Source organism: Penaeus monodon, chromosome 14 (genome assembly GCF_015228065.2).
Source record: "Penaeus monodon isolate SGIC_2016 chromosome 14, NSTDA_Pmon_1, whole genome shotgun sequence".
NCBI lineage: Eukaryota > Metazoa > Arthropoda > Malacostraca > Decapoda > Penaeidae > Penaeus > Penaeus monodon.
The window spans coordinates 40,502,552-40,521,835 of NC_051399.1; the positions used below are offsets into that span (position 1 = coordinate 40,502,552).

Consider the following 19,284-nt stretch of genomic DNA (forward strand, 5'->3'; position numbering starts at 1 on the left):
GTTATCAATAACAATTCGAACACAGGTAATTCAAATTAACATCAAATCAAAACAGAGCATGTATGATATACTGAATACACACACACATACACACACACACACACATATGTATATATATATATATTATGCATATATATACATATATACATACATATATATATATATATATATATATATATATATATATATATATATATATATACATATATATATATATATATATATATGCATATTGCTACGCCAGTGGGTCTTTGTCTCTGTGCGAAACATGTGTTAACATGATAAGGATGACCTGGGCATGTGTTAACATAAAAAGGATCCTGGGCAAACATGATGCAACTGGCTGCGAGCGGAGGAGCGGAGGAACAAGCCAAGGGAGACGGAGTTGGGTGCTGCTCCTGTGAAGACCTCGTGTGTGCCCTTGTGACCTGATAAACTTTGTGTTGCCCTGTTATAAGCTGTATCGTGCAGTGTGACATGCCGATGTCCCCCCTGTATTGTGCCTATAGAAAAGTGTACAGCTAAATAACTTGTGTAAATAAAGGAAAGACTGTCATTTTGTTTTTATTTCGTGCCCTGCCTCGCCAGTGGTGTTTCCCTGTGGTGTGTTCTGGGACGCTGTGGTGCTGGGTGCCTCTTGGAGCTGTTCAGTGTTCACGACCCTGTGGATAGCATGCCGTCTGCCTAGCCTGCCTTGTGTTGGTGGTAGAGAGACAAGGTGGTCGGCGTAACAAATGGTGTCAGGAGTGGGATTTGTGATATTTGATCAGTGAGACGTGCCAATTTATCATGTCGTCCAAAGATGGCGGCAGCCATGAGGGAGAGGAGGCTATGACTGAGGCAGGCACGAGTGAGGTGAAGCCGAGCCAGATGGACCTGATCACTGCCATGCTGGCCGGTATGAGGGAGGAAATGGCACAAAGGGCAGAAGAGCAGGCACAGAGGGCACATGAGCAGGCGCACCATCTCGTCGAGATGCAGGCAAGGAAGGCAGAGGAACAGTTCTGCCAACTTGTTGAGGTGATACAGAGCAATCTTGCATCTGTGAAGATGGAAACTCAGCAGTACACCGACAAGGCCTCCAACAGCGTGAAGAGTGAACTGATGGAGGAGGTGCAGACTCTGAAGGGCGAGGTTCAGGGCCTGAGGGAGGAAGTGAAGGCGGAAAGGCGGCGTCACAAGGTATTAACGTTGCAAGCAGAGAAGGCAGACGAGGTTCTGGCAACAGATGCCAGAGTGTCAGATTTACTGGGGTCTGCCTGGGGTCCGTGGCAGGAAACCCCTGGGCCTCGCAGCATCGTGTCGGAGCCAGTGGTCGCTGCAGAAGGCTGGGGACCCATCGGAACTGCTCCTTTGGGTATAGGTGGCGGCAAACTCGGATCCGGTCAACCCGCCTCGTTGCCTCCCTCACCCCCTTCCTCCCCCCCGGGCGTGTTAGTTCACGGCACGCGTCCCCCCCCCCCCCCCGCAGCCCCTCGGCCTCCAGACATTCTGTGAGGCGTAAGCCAGCTGAGTACGACGGGAAGGTGGTCTGGGAGGCATATGTTGCCCAATTTGAAATGCTGGCATCTGCCCAGGGCTGGAGCCAAGAAGAGAAGGCCCTGCAGCTGGTAACAGCGCTAAGGGGCCCCGCAGTGGAAGTGTTGGGGCATCTGCTGCCATCCCAACATCCCTTACACCAGCGTGGCAGAGGCTTTGAAGCGCCGTTTCGGGCACCTCCACCAGGCCGAGGTATATCAGGCCTACTTGAAGAAGCGGACTCGTGAGCGTGGCGAGACACTGTCCCAGCTTGCGCAGGATGTGGAGGCGCTGGTAAGGAGGTCATACCCTGCGGCTGCGGAAGAGATGATCGTGGTCCTGGCCCGCGATTTCTTTGTTGACGCTTTGTAGGACCAGCAGCTGCAAATCTACATCAAGCAGGCACACCCTGAGGACCTGCAGGTGGCGCTGGCGAGGGCCTTGGAGTTCGAGGACTTCCTGAAGGCAACCAGTGGCCTAGGGCCAGCTGCTCAGCCCCGCCATGACCTCCGGGGCCGGAAGGCTAAAGTGGAGAAGGTAGTATTGAGGAAGGTGAGCCTGAGCACTTTCCAAGGCTTGTGTTGGGGCTGCGGTGAGGAAGGGCACAGACGTAGTTGGTGTCGGAGGGAGCGGAGAACACATCCTCTCAACCGGATGGATTCTGATGCCTTTCAGCAGTGCTGCAAGGACTGTGGCAGGTATGGTCACCATCCGAGTGCATGTCCTAAGGCTAAGGAAGTGGTACAGGAGGAAAACTCGGACAGGCTGGAGAAGGGGGCCGAAACCCAGCCGTCCTCGGTTCCCGGCCCCCGACTTGGGTAAGCTGCCGTCGAACCAGCACAATGCAGGTGGAGGGCTCAATAGATGAGAAGCCATGCCACCTGACAGTGGACACTGGGGCTGAGAAGACCCTAGTGCGGCCTGATATGTTGGCCACTATGCGACTTCCAGACACACCACAGAGACTGTGTGGTGTCACGGGGCATTGTGTGCAGCTCAAGGGGCCAGTGGAGGCTCGTATTGGCGTGGGCAGCACGGTGCAGCGGCTGCCGGTGTATGTGGCCGATCTGGACGAGCACTGTTTGCTGGGCCTTGACTACGGAACGGGCAGCTTGGACGGAAGCTGGTGAGGGTGCACGGTGAAGATGTGCCCTTGCTTCCAGAGGTTGGCTGTGCAGAGGTAGTTACGGCTGAACGACTGCACCTTGCCCCCAGGACAGAGTCTAGAATCCGGTGTCGACTGTCAAGAGTGATGTGTGGAGTAGAGGGCCTCATGGAGCCCATTCAAAACCTGCAGCTGGCTGATGGCGTAGCGGTTGGGCGGAGCCTTGTTGGACCAGGGGAGGGGTTAGTTACAGTGTTGGTAGCTAACTTCTCCGATAAGGCCCAGAAGGTGCCAGCTGGTGCAAAGCTGGGCACTTGTGAGGAAGTGGAGCATCCAGAAGAGTCGTCGGGGAGCAAGGAGTTGGTTGGTGTGGGGCCGTTGCCTGACTTCCTCGAGGACTTGGCGCACCGGCTGTGGCGTTGCCATGGGCCAGGAAGCTACTCCTGGGGCCATGGTGAAAAAGAAGATGACGTTAGCCCCAGTACCGGCGATGAGGACGTGGCAGACGCTGACCGAGATGAGGACGAGCATTTGGACGGTGAGGGCGATGCAACAGACGTCAATGGTGACCATGAGCCAGGTCTTGGGACAGGAGATACCCCTCTGGGTGCCACTGCCAATCTACCGCCGCCCACACCTCCTCCAGAGCGACCCCAGCGAGTGCAAAGAAAGCCGCGCTGGATGAAAGATTTTGTGTTTTTCTGAGAACTGATTTTCAATTACGGTTACTTTTGTTTGAAAGAATTTTGTTTGTTCCTGAGGACTAATTTTATTTAAATTTTCTGTAGTTTGTTTCAGGTTTAGGTATGTCAGAGCAGACGGGTCATCTGCTTGATAGGGGGGGATAGTGCTACGCCAGTGGGTCTTTGTCTCTGTGCGAAACATGTGTTAACATGATAAGGATGACCTGGGCATGTGTTAACATGAAAAGGATCCTGGGCAAACATGATGCAACTGGCTGCGAGCGGAGGAGCGGAGGAACAAGCCAAGGGAGACGGAGTTGGGTACTGCTCCTGTGAAGATCTTGTGTGTGCCCTTGTGACCTGATAAACTTTGTGTTGCCCTGTTATAAGCTGTATCGTGCAGTGTGACATGCCGGTGTCCCCCCTGTATTGTGCCTATAGAAAAGTGTACAGGTAAATAACTTGTTTAAATAAAGGAAAGACTGTCATTTTGTTTTTATTTCGTGCCCTGCCTCGCCACGTGGCGTTTCCCCTCGTGGTGTTCTGGGACGCTGTGGTGCTGGGTGCCTCTTGGAGCTGTTCAGTGTTCACGACCCTGTGGATAGCACGCCGTCTGCCTAGCCTGCCTTGTGTTGGTGGCAGAGAGACGAGGTGGTCGGCGTAACAATATATATACACAACATATATATATGCATATTATATATATATATATATATATAAATATATATATATGTATGTATATATATATATGCATATTTATATAATATATTCATATATATATATATATATATATATAATATATATATAATATATATATATAATATAATATAATATATATATATATATATATATATATATATATATATATTATATATATATGCATATATATACATATATATATATATATATATATATATATATATATATATATATATATATATATATATATATATATGTCCGTGCATATATATATATGCATATTGTATATTTAAATATGTATATATAAACGCATATGTTTATATATATATATATGCACACGTATGTGTATATATACATGTGTATATATTTAGATATGGCCGCGGTAGCCGAATGGTTAGAGCGTCAGACTCAAGACTGTCACGACAGCAATCTGAATTCGAGGGTTCGAGTCACCGACCGCCGCGTTGTTCCCTTGGGCAAGGAACTTCACCTTGATTGCCTACCTAGCCACTGGGTGGCCAAGCCAGCCCAAGTCAAGTGCTGGTCCCAAGCCCGGATAAATAGAGAGAATGATTACCTAAAAGGTACCACCGGCATCTCCGTGGAAAGGAACTGGGGACCCTACCACGTACTCACTCCAAGAGCATCACAACATGAAAACTACAATTAAGTATCATGCTGTGACCACGACGGCTCAGACATGAACCTACCGTTAAAAGAAGAAGATATTTAGATATATATAAACGTATACATTTATATACACATATATTATACATTTATATACATATATATATATATATATAATATATATATATATATATATATATATATATATATATATATATATATATATATATATGCACACGTATAAATATATACATACACGCATGTTTGAATATATACGTACACATGTATAAATATATATACACAAATGTGTAAATATATACATAATTTAAAAATATATACGTATATAAACATTTATGTATATGTGTATATATATTTAGAGAGAGACAGACAGACAGACAGATAAAGAGAGAGAGAGGAGAGAGGAGGAGAAACAGGCAAAAAAAAGAAAGGGGGGTGGGAGAAACGTGTGTGTATGTGTCACATACGCAATGTAGATACCATGTGGAAATACCTTGATACTCAGCAATTATATTTTCTTATCACTATAAATTCTTAGTCTTGTAAATATCCTAGCTCTCTTCTCGCATACTATAGTATATATGGTATCCCTTGCTCTTTCGTCACGAAACCATCACGTACCCTTTTGTATCTAAATGAGTTTATTCAAATTCTCCCCTGTTTTCCATAGTAATTTCTGACTAATCGAGGCAGACCGTTCGTCCCCGCGGGCAAGGCAAGACGCCCCACTCCTCCCTAGGTACCTCTGCCACACCTGCACTCCCTACACCAGCTACTAAACCTCCCGCAGTTGTAAAGCATAGATTGTGCATCAAATTTGAATTCATACCCGAGATTCCATAGTAGTGCCATCCACCTTGCAGTCGTACCTTTCCCCGGAAATTTCAGATTTACAGCTATCAAAATTTACCTCCCATGATAGGTTAATTATTTTCTCTTAGTTGTTGCCAAATATTAGTCATATATTTAAAATAGTTATAGAATATCCTCCATTTGTATCCATCGATCTGGAAACAGCAATTAAAAGTTAAATATTCAGAAGTTACCAAAATTCACATATTAATGACAAATAGGAATCTTATTTTGATCATTACTAAACCTACGGTTACATTTAACAATCTATATTCTTTACTCTACAATACTTATTTTTAGTAAACGTTATTTCAAGGCCGTATGAAAATCAGTAGCTGTTTTTCTCATGCTAGAAATTTCTTGTGCTACAAAACGCTGCACTCTCATTGGCAACGACTCGCAACAAGTCTCCTTCACTAACGACAAATAAAATAACTAACAGGATAGAGTTGCCAACAACGATATGCACGATAAGATAAGAGCCATTAGTCTGTGAATTCTAAAATTAGATGACACAGACGAGATAACAAGTATGCGGTAAAGTATTCACTCTTTAGTGTGTGTGTGGAATTATGCCTCACCTATATTCCAAATGAATATGTAAAATATATATATACATATTAAAAGCTGAAAACGTAAACCAGGTGTAAATCCAAGAAGGCAGCCTCATTAACGCCCCACGACTGCTGGCAAGAATCCTCCCTTAGCAATTCTAGGAATACGTATACTGTAATATTTCTGACGAGCAACTGCTCTTAGATGATTAGACACAGTCTATAGAATGTGTCATATTTTCCTTTTGTAGTAATACATAGATATGTATGTCTATGTATACATTTACATATATGTGCACACACACCCACGCACTTACCCACACCCACAAAAAAGACACAAACGCGCGCTCGCGCATTCTCTCACATCTATCTATTTACACACACACACACAATATATATAATATATATATATATATATATATATATATATATATATATATATATATGCGTTTATAAACATGTAAGCACATTATGATGTAAGTGCATACATGCCAGCCTTACCTTCCCTATTGCGATTGGTCACTCAGTGATACTCATAGTTTTGAGCATTTGGTTGTTTTAATGCTTTTCCAAAATATCTTTCGGACTGTTGATTAGTATTGTTTAGTATTGTTCTAAAAGGTTTCATAAAACGTGACAGCGCCATTTTTCCTGTGTATGTGCCTATGTTTCAGTATCAAATGACAAGTCCTAGTTATTTCAATATGTTGAAATGCCTTTTATCAGGGTGTGATGAAAACACACAGAGAAAAATATTAAATACATTTATTTAAAACTCACATAACGCAGCAACGCTTTTCCTATTAATTCTAATCTTACGACTGCCTCTGACACAATGCCATAGTCCGCCAAGGTTTTTCTACTATCCATCGTCCTCTGACCCACCATCAGACGATAGTTCTGGCCCTTTAATGATGGATCTTCTTCTTCCAGTAACCTTTTCACCTCTCTAACGGTCGTCTGTCCATTGACAACCGGTTGGATCACATTGGTTGATGGCATTACCACACTGAGGAAGAACATGGGCATGCCCCCTCCCCTCAGACGAAGGATTAGATGTAACACAGCTTCTGTACAAATGTTGTAAGACGCGAGTGTTCTCTCGCCTCGAGTTGATTTCCGGAGAAGATGATCCTCTGTTGGTCAATCGGTATGCCTTCCATGTCTTCTATTTTTGCTTTTAACACATCCACGGTGTCTTGAGGTATGACTTCTATTGACAAGGTCTTTCCTGTTAGCGTCTTCACGTAAATAATCATTGTCTCCTGCAAAACAATATGAAGCATCAGCTCTAATGCTAATAATATATGAGGTCGTTTAACCTGTTTCCAAAATACCAATAGACACCAATATCGATACCTTATTTGGCACAGACTACAAGTTTTTCAATATACGTCTCTCAGTACTTTCAGCAACACAGGAGACTACGTGGATACCTCACACTACCCAGGCGCCGACTAACTCTTAAACCTCCGTGCGTCAACATTCGGATAAAAGGTGTAATTGACAAAATACCAAAATCATTGCCCTTGTGTGACGTTATCAAGATGAAATCGTCTATTTCAGTTTCAATGTCAATTCCCTTTCTGAATTCAATTATATTTGCAAGACTAATTTAGTGAGGAAAGGCAGAATTGAATCTAGCGTCTGGCAGCCCCGTCTCCTTGGCCATCAAACCGGAGAGATCGGCTACCTTGAAATTCGTTTTGATCCCAAATTCTCTCTCTCAAGCACCCTGTCCCACAAGGACGTTGGTGTTCATGGATTTCCACCTCTTTCGGTCTTTTGTGGTCTTCAAAAGTTCTCATTCCGTTATTCTCGTCCATCTACTTATGCTTGCTGTGTAGATTAGTCTTTGTCTGTCCCTGCTTCGTTTTCCAATGATCTTGCCTGTCATGCTAAGATTACAATGTCTAAATGAAGCAAAAGGAAAGTGTTTAGATATATGTATATGTATATATGGATAAATAGAGATATATGTTGTGACGGGTGTGTTAAAACACACAATCTATCCATATATCTCAACGAATAAACCATATATTCTACAATTTATAATATCGTCATATATATACAAGTTACAATAAGCAGCATTTAGGCGGATGAGATATACAAGTTACAAAGTCAATAGGCAACACTGAGGCGGATTAGCACAGAGAAGTGAGTCACTGATAAGGCACATCCTGTCTGATTTTATATAAGATAAGTCCGATATGCGAAGCTTAGCCTCGCCCTGGATATGCCATGAAGGGAGACCTGCCTGTGTCGACTAATGACGACTCGCTCACGTGTGTCAGCTAGTGCTGACTCGGCTGAACCGAGTCCTTGCCCGCCGTGGTGCCCAGCCACAGCAGTAATCTCCAGGCGACAGTTGCAACTTCTCGCGCCTGGCCGGGGCAAGAACCGCCGACTCCTCAGATGAGAGGCCGACACGTTACCACTGTACTAGCCCGGAGGCTTATGATTTTATAGATAAGGATAGGTCAAATATGGCCATAAGTGAAAGGCCCGGGCGAAGCCAGAACTTCGCAAATCTCATAGCTAGCTAGATATGCGAAGCTTAGCCTCGCCCGGGCTATGCCATGAGGTGAACTCGGCCTGCATCGACTAATGCCGACTCGCTCACATGTGTCAGCTGGTGCTGACTCGGCTGGCTGAACCTAGTCCATACTCGCCGTTGTGCCCAGCCACTGCAGTAATCTCCAGGCGACAGTTGCAACTTCTCGCGCCTGGGCGGGGCGCGAACCGCCGACCCCTCAGATGAGAGGCCGACACGTTAACACTGTACTCGCCCGGAGGCTGATTTTATAGACAAAGTAATCGATTTATATTCCACAGGTCATCAGAGTTGCCAAATAGTCACTGAAGAAGGCACATTCTGTCTGATTTTATAGACAAAATAATCGATTTATATTCCACAGGTGCCATCAGAGTTGCCAAATAGCACGTGTCTTGAGGGACATCTGCCAGGTAGGTAGCGCAATTCAAGCAGAGTTCGAGAGTTCCTCAGCCTCTGCGCCCCTGGACCCCGTAAATGGTAGTAATTCACTTGGACAGAAAAGGTCAGGAAGGCAGGAGCCCTGAGAATAAATGTCACGACAATAGATATTTGAACTCTCGTGACCTGAATACATACAGAAGCGTATTTATGTTATCAGTATGTAGATTTTCACAGATATAGATATAGACAGATAAAATAATAAATAACTATATATATGTATTCATTCAGATATATGTTGGTGTACGAATGTATATATGTACACACACACACATATATATACATATCATTAGGTGTGTGTGCGTGTGAATATACATGTATATATACCATATTTATTTACATATTCGCACACACATATATGCATACATACTCACATATATGCATATATATATAAATATATACATATATATGTATATATTTATATATATATGCATATATGTGAGTATGTATGCATATATGTGTGTGCGAATATGTAAATAAATATGGTATATTACATGTATATTCACACGCACACACACCTAATGATATGTATATATATGTGTGTGTGTGTACATATATACATTCGTACACCAACATATATCTGAATGAATACATATATATAGTTATTTATTATTTTATCTGTCTATATCTATATCTGTGAAAATTCTACATACTGATAACATAAATACGCTTCTGTATGTATTCAGGTCACGAGAGTTCAAATATCTATTGTCGTGACATTTATTCTCAGGGCTCCTGCCTTCCTGCCCTTTTCTGTCCAAGTGAATTACTACCATTTACGGGGGTCCAGGGGCGCAAGAGGCTGGGGAAAACCTCGAACTCTGCTTGAATTGCGCTACCTACCTGGCAGATGTCCCTCAAGACACGTGCTATTTGGCAACTCTGATGGCACCTGTGGAATATAAATCGATTATTTTGTCTATAAAATCAGACAGAATGTGCCTTCTTCAGTGACTATTTGGCAACTCTGATGACCTGTGGAATATAAATCGATTACTTTGTCTATAAAATCAGCCTCCGGGCGAGTACAGTGTTAACGTGTCGGCCTCTCATCTGAGGGGTCGGCGGTTCGCGCCCCGCCCAGGCGCGAGAAGTTGCAACTGTCGCCTGGAGATTACTGCAGTGGCTGGGCACAACGGCGAGTATGGACTAGGTTCAGCCAGCCGAGTCAGCACCAGCTGACACATGTGAGCGAGTCGGCATTAGTCGATGCAGGCCGAGTTCACCTCATGGCATAGCCCGGGCGAGGCTAAGCTTCGCATATCTAGCTAGCTATGAGATTTGCGAAGTTCTGGCTTCGCCCGGGCCTTTCACTTATGGCCATATTTGACCTATCCTTTTCTATAAAATCATAAGCCTCCGGGCTAGTACAGTGGTAACGTGTCGGCCTCTCATCTGAGGAGTCGGCGGTTCTTGCCCCGGCCAGGCGCGAGAAGTTGCAACTGTCGCCTGGAGATTACTGCTGTGGCTGGGCACCACGGCGGGCAAGGACTCGGTTCAGCCGAGTCAGCACTAGCTGACACACGTGAGCGAGTCGTCATTAGTCGACACAGGCAGGTCTCCCTTCATGGCATATCCAGGGCGAGGCTAAGCTTCGCATATCGGACTTATCTTATATAAAATCAGACAGGATGTGCCTTATCAGTGACTCACTTCTCTGTGCTAATCCGCCTCAGTGTTGCCTATTGACTTTGTAACTTGTATATCTCATCCGCCTAAATGCTGCTTATTGTAACTTGTATATATCTGACGATATTATAAATTGTAGAATATATGGTTTATTCGTTAACATATATGGATAGGTTGTGTGTTTTAACACACCCGTCACAACATCTATCTCTATTTATCCATATATACATATACATATATCTAAACACTTTCCTTTTGCTTCATTTAGACATTGTAATCTTAGCATGACAGGCAAGATCATTGGAAAACGAAGCAGGGACAGACAAAGACTAATCTACACAGCAAGCATAAGTAGATGGACGAGAATAACGGAATGAGAACTTTTGAAGACCACAAAAGACCGAAAGAGGTGGAAATCCATGAACACCAACGTCCTTGTGGGACAGGGTGCTTGAGAGAGAGAATTTGGGATCAAAACGAATTTCAAGGTAGCCGATCTCTCCGGTTTGATGGCCAGGGAGACGGGGCTGCCAGACGCTAGATTCAATTCTGCCTTTCCTCACTAGATTAGTCTTGCAAATATGAATTGAATTTCAGAAGGTAATTGACATTGAAACTGAAATAGACGATTTCATCTTGATAACGTCACACAAGGGCAATGATGTTGGTATTTTGTCAATTACACTTTTATCCGAATGTTGACGCACGGAGGTTAAGAGTTAGTCGGCGCCTGGGTGGTGTGGGGTATCTACGTAGTCTCCTGTGTTGCTAAAAGTACTGAGAGACGTATATTGAAAAACTTGTAGTCTGTGCCAAATAAGGTATCGATATTGGTGTCTATTGGTATTTTGGAAACAGGTTAAACGACCTCATATATTATTAGCATTAGAGCTGATGTTTCATATTGTTTTGCAGGAAACAATGATTATTTACGTAAAGACGCTAACAGGAAAGACCTTGTCAATAGAAGTCATACCCCAAGACACCGTGGATGTGTTAAAAGCAAAAATAGAAGACATAGAAGGCACACCGTTTGACCAACAGAGGATCATCTTCCCGGAAAACAAACTCGAGGGCGAGAGAACACTCGCGTCTTACAACATTTGTTCAGAAGCTGGTGTTACATCTAATCCTTCGTCTGAGGGGAGGGGGCATGCCCATGTTCTTCCTCAATGTGGTAATGCCATCAACTAATGTGATCCAACCGGTTGTCAATGGACAGACGACCGTTAGAGAGGTGAAAAGGTTACTGGAAGAAGAAGATCCATCCTTAAAGGGCCAGAAACTATCGTCTGATGGTGGGTCAGAGGACGATGGATAGTAGAAAAACCTTGGAGGACTATGGCATTGTGTCAGAGGCAGTCGTAAGATTAGAATTAATAGAAAAGCGTTGCTCCGTTATGTGAGTTTTAAATAAATGTATTTAATATTTCTCTCTGTGTGTTTTCATCACACCTTGATAAAAAGGCATTTCAACATAATGAAATAAGAGGACTTGTTTTGATACTCAAACATAGGCACATACACAGGAAAAATGGCGCTGTCACGTTTTATGAAACCTTTTAGAACAATACTAAACAATACTAATCAACAGTCCGAAAGATATTTTGGAAAAGCATTAAAACAACCAAATGCTCAAAACTATGAGTATCACTGAGTGACCAATCGCAATAGGGAAGGTAAGGCTGGCATGTATGCACTTACATCATAATGTGCTTACATGTTTATAAACCATATATATATATATATATATATATATATATATATATATATATATATATATATTGTGTGTGTGTGTAAATAGATAGATGTGAGAGAATGCGCGAGCGCGCGTTTGTGTCTTTTTTGTGGGTGTGGGTAAGTGCGTGGGTGTGTGTGCACATATATGTAAATGTATACATAGACATACATATCTATGTATTACTACAAAAGGAAAATATGACACATTCTATAGACTGTGTCTAATCATCTAAGAGCAGTTGCTCGTCAGAAATATTACAGTATACGTATTCCTAGAATTGCTAAGGGAGGATTCTTGCCAGCAGTCGTGGGGCGTTAATGAGGCTGCCTTCTTGGATTTACACCTGGTTTACGTTTTCAGCTTTTAATATGTATATATATATTTTACATATTCATTTGGAATATAGGTGAGGCATAATTCCACACACACACTAAAGAGTGAATACTTTACCGCATACTTGTTATCTCGCTGGTCATCTAATTTTAGAATTCACAGGATAATGGCTCTTATCTTATCGTGCATTTTCGTTTTTGGCAACTCTATCCTGTTAGTTATTTTATTTGTCGTTAGTGAAGGAGACTTTTTGCGAGTCGTTGCCAAAATGTGAGTGCAGCGTTTTGTAGTACAAGAAATTTCTAGCATGAGTAAATCAGCTACTGTTTTTTCATTCGGCCTTGAAAATAACGTTTACTATAAATAAGTATTGTAGAGTAAAGAATATAGATTGTTAAATGTAAAACCCTAGGTTTAGTAATGATCAAAAAAAAGATTCCTATTGTCATTTAAAATGTGAATTTTGGTAACTTCTGAATATTTAACTTTAATTGCTGTTTCCAGATCGATGGATACAAATGGAGGATATTCTATAACTATTTTAAATATATGGCTAATATTTGGCAACAACTAAGAGAAAATAATTGACCTATCATGGGAGGTAAATTTTGAAAGCTGTAAATCTGAAATTTCCGGGGAAAGGTACGACTGCAAGGTGGATGGCACTACTATGGAATCTCGGGTATGAATTCAAATTTGATGCACAATCTATGCTTTACAACTGCGGGAGGTTTAGTAGCTGGTGTAGGGAGTGCAGGTGTGGCAGAGGTACCTAGGGAGGAGTGGGGCGTCTTGCCTTGCCCGCGGGGACGAACGGTCTGCCTCGATTAGTCAGAAATTACTATGGAAAACAGGGGAGAATTTGAATAAACTCATTTAGATACAAAAGGGTACGTGATGGTTTCGTGACGAAAGAGCAAGGGATACCATATATACTATAGTATGCGAGAAGAGAGCTAGGATATTTACAAGACTAAGAATTTATAGTGATAAGAAAATATAATTGCTGAGTATCAAGGTATTTCCACATGGTATCTACATTGCGTATGTGACACATAACACACGTTTCTCCCACCCCCCTTTCTTTTTTTGCCTGTTTCTCCTCCTCTTCCTCTCTTTTCTTTATCTGTCTGTCTGTCTGTCTCTCTCTAAATATATATACACATATACATACATGTTTATATACGTAATATTTTTTAATTATGTATATATTTACACATTTGTGTATATATATTTATACATGTGTACGATATATTCAAACATGCGTGTATGTATATATTTATACGTGTGCATATTATATATATATATATATATATATATATATATATATATATATATATATATATATATATATATATATATATGCATATATGTATATATGGATATATATGTGTAATAAATGTATACGGGTTTTTATATATCTAAATATCTTCTTTTAACGGTAGGTTCATGTCTGAGGGGTCGTGGTCAAAGCATGATACTTAATTGTAGTTTTATGTTGTGATGCTTTGGAGGGAGTACGTGGGAGGGTCCCAGTTCCTTTCCACGGAGAGTGCCGGTGGTACCTTTTAGGTAATCATTCTCTCTATTTATCCCGGGGTTGGGACCAGCACTTGACTTGGGCTGGCTTGGCCACCCAGTGGCTAGGTAGGCAATCAAGGTGAAGTTCCTTGCCCCAAGGGGGAACAACGCGGCGGTCGGTGACTCGAACCCTCGAATTCAGATTGCTGTCGTGACAGTCTTGAGTCTGACGCTCTAACCATTCGGCCACCGCGGCCATATCTAAATATATACACATGTATATATACACATACGTGTGCATATATATATATATATATAAACATATGCGTTTATATATACATATTTAAATATACAATATGCATATATATATATGCACGGACTTATATATATATATATATATATATATAGATATATATATATATATATATATATTATATATTGATATATGTATATATATATGCATATATATATATATATATTTATATATATAATATATATATATATATATATAATATATATATTCATATATATATATATATATATATATATATATATATATATGAATATATGTATATATATATGCATATATATATACACATACATACATATATATATATTTATATATATATATATAATATGCATATATATATTATGTGTATATATATTGTTACGCCGACCACCTCGTCTCTCTGCCACCAACACAAGGCAGGCTAGGCAGACGGCGTGCTATCCACAGGGTCGTGAACACTGAACAACTCCAAGAGGCACCCAGCACCACAGCGTCCCAGAACACCACGAGGGGAAACGCCACGTGGCGAGGCAGGGCACGAAATAAAAACAAAATGACAGTCTTTCCTTTATTTAAACAAGTTATTTACCTGTACACTTTTCTATAGGCACAATACAGGGGGGACACCGGCATGTCACACTGCACGATACAGCTTATAACAGGGCAACACAAAGTTTATCAGGTCACAAGGGCACACACAAGATCTTCACAGGAGCAGTACCCAACTCCGTCTCCCTTGGCTTGTTCCTCCGCTCCTCCGCTCGCAGCCAGTTGCATCATGTTTGTCCAGGATCCTTTTTATGTTAACACATGCCCAGGTCATCCTTATCATGTTAACACATGTTTCGCACAGAGACAAAGACCCACTGGCGTAGCACTATCCCCCCTATCAAGCAGATGACCCGTCTGCTCTGACATACCTAAACCTGAAACAAACTACAGAAAATTTAAATAAAATTAGTCCTCAGGAACAAACAAAATTCTTTCAAACAAAAGTAACCGTAATTGAAAATCAGTTCTCAGAAAAAACACAAAAATCTTTCATCCAGCGCGGCTTTCTTTGCACTCGCTGGGGTCGCTCTGGAGGTGGTGTGGGCGGCGGTAGATTGGCAGTGGCACCCAGAGGGGTATCTCCTGTCCCAAGACCTGGCTCATGGTCACCATTGACGTCTGTTGCATCGCCCTCACCGTCCAAATGCTCGTCCTCATCTCGGTCAGCCTCTGCCACGTCCTCATCGCCGGTACTGGGGCTAACGTCATCTTCTTTTTCACCATGGCCCCAGGAGTAGCTTCCTGGCCCATGGCAACGCCACAGCCGGTGCGCCAAGTCCTCGAGGAAGTCAGGCAACGGCCCCACACCAACCAACTCCTTGCTCCCCGACGACTCTTCTGGATGCTCCACTTCCTCACAAGTGCCCAGCTTTGCACCAGCTGGCACCTTCTGGGCCTTATCGGAGAAGTTAGCTACCAACACTGTAACTAACCCCTCCCCTGGTCCAACAAGGCTCCGCCCAACCGCTACGCCATCAGCCAGCTGCAGGTTTTGAATGGGCTCCATGAGGCCCTCTACTCCACACATCACTCTTGACAGTCGACACCGGATTCTAGACTCTGTCCTGGGGGCAAGTGCAGTCGTTCAGCCGTAACTACCTCTGCACAGCCAACCTCTGGAAGCAAGGGCACATCTTCACCGTGCACCCTCACCAGCTTCCGTCCAAGGTCGACACACGCCTTACTCTGCGTCAGGTAGTCAAGGCCCAGCAAACAGTGCTCGTCCAGATCGGCCACATACACCGGCAGCCGCTGCACCGTGTGCCCACGCCAATACGAGCCTCCACTGGCCCCTTGAGCTGCACACAATGCCCCGTGACACCACACAGTCTCTGTGGTGTGTCTGGAAGTCGCATAGTGGCCAACATATCAGGCCGCACTAGGGTCTTCTCAGCCCCAGTGTCCACTGTCAGGTGGCATGGCTTCTCATCTATTGAGCCCTCCACCGCATTGTGTGGTTCGACGGCAGCTTACCCAAGTCGGGGGCCGGGAACCGAGGACGGCTGGGTTTCGGCCCCCTTCTCCAGCCTGTCCGAGTTTTCCTCCTGTACCACTTCCTTAGCCTTAGGACATGCACTCGGATGGTGACCATACCTGCCACAGTCCTTGCAGCACTGCTGAAAGGCATCAGAATCCATCCGGTTGAGAGGATGTGTTCTCCGCTCCCTCCGACACCAACTACGTCTGTGCCCTTCCTCACCGCAGCCCCAACACAAGCCTTGGAAAGTGCTCAGGCTCACCTTCCTCAATACTACCTTCTCCACTTTAGCCTTCCGGCCCCGGAGGTCATGGCGGGGCTGAGCAGCTGGCCCTAGGCCACTGGTTGCCTTCAGGAAGTCCTCGAACTCCAAGGCCCTCGCCAGCGCCACCTGCAGGTCCTCAGGGTGTGCCTGCTTGATGTAGATTTGCAGCTGCTGGTCCTACAAAGCGTCAACAAAGAAATCGCGGGCCAGGACCACGATCATCTCTTCCGCAGCCGCAGGGTATGACCTCCTTACCAGCGCCTCCACATCCTGCGCAAGCTGGGACAGTGTCTCGCCACGCTCACGAGTCCGCTTCTTCAAGTAGGCCTGATATACCTCGGCCTGGTGGAGGTGCCCGAAACGGCGCTTCAAAGCCTCTGCCACGCTGGTGTAAGGGATGTTGGGATGGCAGCAGATGCCCCAACACTTCCACTGCGGGGCCCCTTAGCGCTGTTACCAGCTGCAGGGCCTTCTCTTCTTGGCTCCAGCCCTGGGCAGATGCCAGCATTTCAAATTGGGCGACATATGCCTCCCAGACCACCTTCCCGTCGTACTCAGCTGGCTTACGCCTCACAGAATGTCTGGAGGCCGAGGGGCTGCGGGGGGGGGGGGGGGGACGCGTGCCGTGAACTAACACGCCCGGGGGGGAGGAAGGGGGTGAGGGAGGCAACGAGGCGGGTTGACCGGATCCGAGTTTGCCGCCACCTATACCCAAAGGAGCAGTTCCGATGGGTCCCCAGCCTTCTGCAGCGACCACTGGCTCCGACACGATGCTGCGAGACCCAGGGGTTTCCTGCCACGGACCCCAGGCAGACCCCAGTAAATCTGACACTCTGGCATCTGTTGCCAGAACCTCGTCTGCCTTCTCTGCTTGCAACGTTAATACCTTGTGACGCCGCCTTTCCGCCTTCACTTCCTCCCTCAGGCCCTGAACCTCGCCCTTCAGAGTCTGCACCTCCTCCATCAGTTCACTCTTCACGCTGTTGGAGGCCTTGTCGGTGTACTGCTGAGTTTCCATCTTCACAGATGCAAGATTGCTCTGTATCACCTCAACAAGTTGGCAGAACTGTTCCTCTGCCTTCCTTGCCTGCATCTCGACGAGATGGTGCGCCTGCTCATGTGCCCTCTGTGCCTGCTCTTCTGCCCTTTGTGCCATTTCCTCCCTCATACCGGCCAGCATGGCAGTGATCAGGTCCATCTGGCTCGGCTTCACCTCACTCGTGCCTGCCTCAGTCATAGCCTCCTCTCCCTCATGGCTGCCGCCATCTTTGGACGACATGATAAATTGGCACGTCTCACTGATCAAATATCACAAATCCCACTCCTGACACCATTTGTTACGCCGACCACCTTGTCTCTCTGCCACCAACACAAGGCAGGCTAGGCAGACGGCCTGCTATCCACAGGGTCGTGAACACTGAACAGCTCCAAGAGGCACCCAGCACCACAGCGTCCCAGAACACACCACAGGGAAACACCACTGGCGAGGCAGGGCACGAAATAAAAACAAAATGACAGTCTTTCCTTTATTTACACAAGTTATTTAGCTGTACACTTTTCTATAGGCACAATACAGGGGGGACATCGGCATGTCACACTGCACGATACAGCTTATAACAGGGCAACACAAAGTTTATCAGGTCACAAGGGCACACACGAGGTCTTCACAGGAGCAGCACCCAACTCCGTCTCCCTTGGATTGTTCCTCCGCTCCTCCGCTCGCAGCCAGTTGCATCATGTTTGCCCAGGATCCTTTTTATGTTAACACATGCCCAGGTCATCCTTATCATGTTAACACATGTTTCGCACAGAGACAAAGACACACTGGCGTAGCCCTACTGGATATATATATATATATATATATATATATATATGTATATATATATATATATATATATATATATATATATGTATGTATATATGTATATATATGCATAATATATATATATATACATATGTGTGTGTGTGTGTGTATGTGTGTGTGTATTCAGTATATCATACATGCTCTGTTTTGATTTGATGTTAATTTGAATTACCTGTGTTCGAATTGTTATTGATAACCGTAAAAAGATAAATGAAACTACAAACATCAGTTTTATCATTTTCTTTCCGTTTTGCATCACAATAAGAAAGATATCGAAAAATTTTCTCGCTGAATCTATAAAAGAACACAATCACTCACAATGTCCTTTCTGAAGGGACATCCTTATGCACATACACACACACACACACACACACACACACACACACACACACACACACACACACACACACACACACACACACACAATATATATATATATATATTCTCTCTCTCTCTTTTTTGCTTGTTGGGAAACTGAAAAAATCACTTCAACGGAACCGTGAAACACCTTGGGAAGGCCCACAGTGTAAAAGTCCTGATTACTGGATCTCCAGTGATCCCG

The 19,284-nt window shown here is 44.1% G+C and overlaps 2 pseudogenes; one reads left to right on the forward strand and one right to left on the reverse strand.

Annotated features, from left to right (window-relative positions):
• Positions 1 to 6,817: 6,817 nt before the first annotated feature.
• Positions 6,818 to 7,505, reverse strand: LOC119581140 (annotated as a pseudogene).
• Positions 7,506 to 11,136: 3,631 nt separating this feature from the next.
• On the forward strand, positions 11,137 to 12,115 carry LOC119581143 (annotated as a pseudogene).
• Positions 12,116 to 19,284: the final 7,169 nt, after the last annotated feature.